This window comes from Petromyzon marinus, chromosome 76 (genome assembly GCF_048934315.1).
Source record: "Petromyzon marinus isolate PM22_M1 ecotype Great Lakes invasive population chromosome 76, UKy_Petmar_22M1.pri1.0, whole genome shotgun sequence".
Classification (NCBI taxonomy): domain Eukaryota; kingdom Metazoa; phylum Chordata; class Hyperoartia; order Petromyzontiformes; family Petromyzontidae; genus Petromyzon; species Petromyzon marinus.
Genome location: NC_133742.1, coordinates 2,344,456 through 2,349,683, shown reverse-complemented (window position 1 = coordinate 2,349,683; position 5,228 = coordinate 2,344,456). Strand labels below are relative to the sequence as shown.

General features: G+C 46.3%; 1 protein-coding gene across 1 annotated transcript in view; it reads left to right on the top strand.

Annotated features, from left to right (window-relative positions):
* LOC116957550 (uncharacterized) overlaps positions 1 to 5,228 on the top strand; it is a 453,026-nt gene that overhangs the window by 437,524 nt on the left and 10,274 nt on the right. The window lies entirely within an intron of this gene.

The following is a 5,228-nucleotide window of genomic DNA, read 5'->3' as shown; positions in this document are numbered from 1 at the left end:
AATTTCAAATTCCCAACGGTCCCGGGCGGGCCGCTCCCATTGGCTGGTCGAGGGGAGGGGGCGGGGTCAGCGGACCGGTCCCGCCCCGTGGTGCGGGACCGCCCCTCGCCTGCCGCTCCACTCCGCGTCTCGCAGTCTGCCGGATCGTGCTGATGGGAGACACTCAGACTACAAATATACAGCACGAACCCACGACCTCCTGTGTACCAGGCGAGGTAGTTAACATCTCATAGCCACCGTGATTATGATGATAATGAGAGACACTCAGACTACAAATATACAGCACGAACCCACGACCTCCTGTAGACCAGGCGAGGTTGTTAACATCTCATAGCCACCGTGATCATGATGATGATGAGAGACACTCAGACTACAAATATACAGCAACAGGCGAGGTAGTTAACATCTCATAGCCACCGTGATCATGATGATGATGAGAGACACTCAGACTACAAATATACAGCACGAAACCACGACCTCCTGTGTACCAGGCGAGGTAATTAACATCTCATAGCCACCGTGATGATGATGATGAGAGACACTCAGACTACAAATATACAGCACGAACCCACGACCTCCTGTGTACGTGGCGAGGTAGTTAACATCTCATAGCCACCGTGATGATCATGATGATGATGAGAGACACTCAGACTACAAATATACAGCACGAACCCACGACCTCCTGTGTACCAGGCGAGGTTGTTAACATCTCATAGCCACCGTGATTATCATGATGATGATGAGAGACACTCAGACTACAAATATACAGCACGAACCCACGACCTCCTGTGTACCAGGCGAGGTTGTTAACATCTCATAGCCACCGTGATCATGATGATGATGAGAGACACTCAGACTACAAATATTCAGCACGAACCCACGACCTCCTGTGTACCAGGCGAGGTAGTTAACATCTCATAGCCACCGTGATCATGATGATGATGAGAGACACTCAGACTACAAATATACAGCACGAACCCACGACCTCCTGTGTACCGGGCGAGGTTGTTAACATCTCATAGCCACCGTGATGATCATGATGATGATGAGAGACACTCAGACTACAAATATACAGCACGAACCCACGACCTCCTGTATACCAGGCGAGGTTGTTAACATCTTCTGGCCACCGTGATGATGATGATGGTGAGAGACACGCAGACTACAAATATACCCCAGGCGAGGTAGTTAACATCTCATAGCCACCGTGATCATGATGATGGTGAGAGACACGCAGACTACAAATATACCCCAGGCGAGGTAATTAACATCTCATAGCCACCGTGATCATGATGATGATGAGAGACACTCAGACTATAAATATACAGCAGCAGGCGAGGTTGTTAACATCTCATAGCTACCGTGATGATGATGATGAGAGACACTCAGACTACAAATATACAGCAGGCATCAGGATCGAACCCACGACCTCCTGTACACAAGGCGAGGTTGTTAACATCTCATAGCCACCGTGATGATCATGATGATGATGAGACACGCAGACTACAAATATACAGCAGGCGAGGTAGTTAACATCTCATAGACACCGTGATGATGATGATGAGAGATACGCAGACTACAAATATACAGCAGGCATCAGGATCGAACCCACGACCTCCTGTACACCAGGCGAGGTAGTTAACATCTCATAGCCACCGTGATGATGATGATGATGATGAGAGACACGCAGACTACAAATATACAGCACGAACCCACGACCTCCTGTGTACCAGGCGAGGTAGTTAACATCTCATAGCCACCGTGATTATGATGATAATGAGAGACACTCAGACTACAAATATACAGCACGAACCCACGACCTCCTGTAGACCAGGCGAGGTTGTTAACATCTCATAGCCACCGTGATCATGATGATGATGACGAGACACTCAGACTACAAATATACAGCAGCAGGCGACGTAGTTAACATCTCATAGCCACCGTGATCATGATGATGATGATGAGAGACACTCAGACTACAAATATACAGCACGAACCCACGACCTCCTGTAGACCAGGCGAGGTAGTTAACATCTCATCGCCACCGTGATGATCATGATGATGATGAGAGACACGCAGACTACAAATATACAGCACGAACCCACGCCCTCCTGTGTACCAGGCGAGGTTGTTAACATCTCATAGATGTTGTATATATAGGTGTTATGAAAATTGATGAAAATAATGAAAATTAAATGAAATTTGAGATTTGCATAATTTATCCGAAATTATGTTAATTAGTGTAATTATGCGCATAAATTATGCTGATTCGAGAGATAATTGTATTAATTTATGCGAGTGGGCGTGGTTAGGATAATGAAGGTCGTTATGGATTATCAGGTCGAGCCTCGGTGACTAGGATTGTGTTATGAATTGGAATGACGCAATTAATCGTATGCAGTGACGCAGGCGTTGTGAGTGTGAATGAGGGAGAGTCGATTCGACTCTGTTCTTTAATTCCGTATTATCGATAAGGATACGATTACTCTCGATTGAACATTACGAATTATGTGTGTTATGGATCATGTGGTGATAGTGTGCTTATGATAGGTCCCCAGGATTCAGATCTCATACGCAGAACAATATTATGCAGAATTTCAGGAAGAATCACACACAAACCTTCTGCTTTAATCAATTTTATTTCTAGCTAACTTTAATTTTTGGATAATATGAAAAACTCAATCTCGGGATTTGGAATTTCAACACAGCGTTAACACGATACCATCACGATTGCGTTGTTTCACCTCGATAGCGGCACCTGTGGTTAATTCCCGACGCGTAACGCAATCGATCGGTTGTTGAGAGAGAGATTAAAAACATGCGAACTATTCTATCAAACCTTAACTTTATAATATGCAAACTCGTATGCTTGAATTGTTACACAACACGGCACTTGGTCTTTGATTCGTATCCAATCCTTAATACATTCTGATATGCGAAGTTATTATGCTTGAAATCGTCAGCACAGTACCACGTTGATGTTCGTTCATTGATTCATAACGATTATGAATTTAAAGCGTTCGACTGTAATACTTCTAATTGCCTTATCAACACCACTCGATGGCCACAAAGCTTCGTTACTTGAATTGTCACACAAAACAGCATTCGGTCACTGATCATGCGCGGCCCTTAATGCAATTATTGTCACGTTGTTAACAATAGGATGACTGATTATTATGCAACGCTACTCGTTGACAGGGCACTCCAACCAGTATTATTCTTGGAGGCACAAATATGCGTTTGAATTCGTTATTTCATTCGTGGATACCGGCAAGATTATGCAGAAAGACAAATATTAACGAACGACTCAAGTATTCCTAATCAACTTCTCAACGCGACTCAATGGGTGGCGATGTTTCCTTTTGAGATCCTTATCTCGGGCCAATCTTTTAATTGATTGTGGCCAGACCCCTGACAGGGAACCGGTTGAACAAGCTCTCTATCCCCGCGAGCGGCGCTCCGTGGTGAGGTGCCAAGAATTAATCTTTGTTAATGGGTCAGTTGGTAATGTATGCGGTTAGAAGTACAGCCCCAGCACAATATTACAGAGAAAAATTATGAACACTCTTAAAAACGATAGATTATTCACTCGGTCGTCGCGATGTTTCCACCATCACGGATGGTTCAATGGCTTGAGGTTTTTAGGCTTTGTTAATGACCCGTGTGTGTGTGTGTGTTGAATGGTGTGAGTGGTGAAAGAGTAGGCCAATGTTCGGAATCGATTCTTTGCGTCAAGCAGACGTCTGGTTTGTGTGTAGTGGGGGGCAGTGTATCATACGTATCAGTTGATTCTTCTTTCAGTAGTTGGTTCGGACTCGACGGACGTTGGTGAACGAGTAGATGCGTTGTTGTAGCTGAGATGACCGTCTGGTAGACGGCGTTAGAAGCACGCCCGCAGCGGCGCGCTGGTGCTGATGCTGGTGCTGATGGCACGCTGGTGGCGCGCTTCCTCTCCTTGAAGACGCGCGAACGCGCCCGTGCTGATTCGCTGATAGCAGTTTCTCTCCACTGCTGGCTGAGCTGCTGCACGCTCTTGCTTGGCGTTGCTGGCCGCGCTCTTTCTCCTTGAAGATGCGCGAACGCGCCCGTGCTGATTCGCTGACAGCAGTTTCCTCCACTGCTGGATGAGCTACGCCGGCGCGCGCTCTTTCCGCTGCTGTAGTAGCTGACGCTGCGCTCGCGAGCGACAGGTCAAGTTTTTCTTCTGCTGAGTTGAGTTGAGATGAGTCTTCTTCTGTTGAGCTGAGTTGAGATGAGTCTTCTTCTGTTGAGCTGAGTTGAGATGAGTCTTCTTCTGTTGAGCTGAGTTGAGATGAGTCTTCTTCTGTTGAGCTGAGTTGAGATGAGTCTTCTTCTGTTGAGCTGAGTTGAGATGAGTCTTCTTCTGCTGAGTTGAGTTGAGATGAGTCTTCTTCTGTTGAGCTGAGTTGAGATGAGTCTTCTTCTGTTGAGCTGAGTTGAGATGAGTCTTCTTCTGTTGAGCTGAGTTGAGATGAGTCTTCTTCTGTTGAGCTGAGTTGAGATGAGTCTTCTTCTGCTGAGTTGAGTTGAGATGAGTCTTCTTCTGTTGAGCTGAGTTGAGATGAGTCTTCTTCTGTTGAGCTGAGTTGAGATGAGTCTTCTTCTGTTGAGCTGAGTTGAGATGAGTCTTCTTCTGTTGAGCTGAGTTGAGATGAGTCTTCTTCTGCTGAGTTGAGTTGAGATGAGTCTTCTTCTGTTGAGCTGAGTTGAGATGAGTCTTCTTCTGTTGAGCTGCCCCCGAGGGCTGATGAGTTGGCCCCGAGGGCTGATGAGCTGATTTCAATGCTGAAACGGCTCCTTTTTATGCCAAAAATCTCTCCCCTTCTCGGCTCCCCCTCACGAGGTGGAGCTATCTTTGATCTGATCGTATGTCGGTGGGGGGGTTCGTGTGTCGGTGGTGGGGGGGGTTCGTGTGTCGGTGGTGGGGGGGGTTCGTGTGTCAGTGTGTATGTTTGTGTGTGTGTCATTTATGACATGGCTCTGTTGGGGTCTTTCCTCAAGCCATAAACATCAAGACAACAGACACCTCGATTAATCTTGGTGGCGTCTGGTTGTCTAATCCCTCCACCCAGAGAGAGGGGCGGGTTCCCCCCCCCTTTTCCGTACGCGTTCCGACGCACAAAGAAATGGTTAAGAGATTTTTTTTTAAGTTTAACATTTCACATCACAGTTGGTATCTTATCATACACAGTTATGATCCTGCTTGT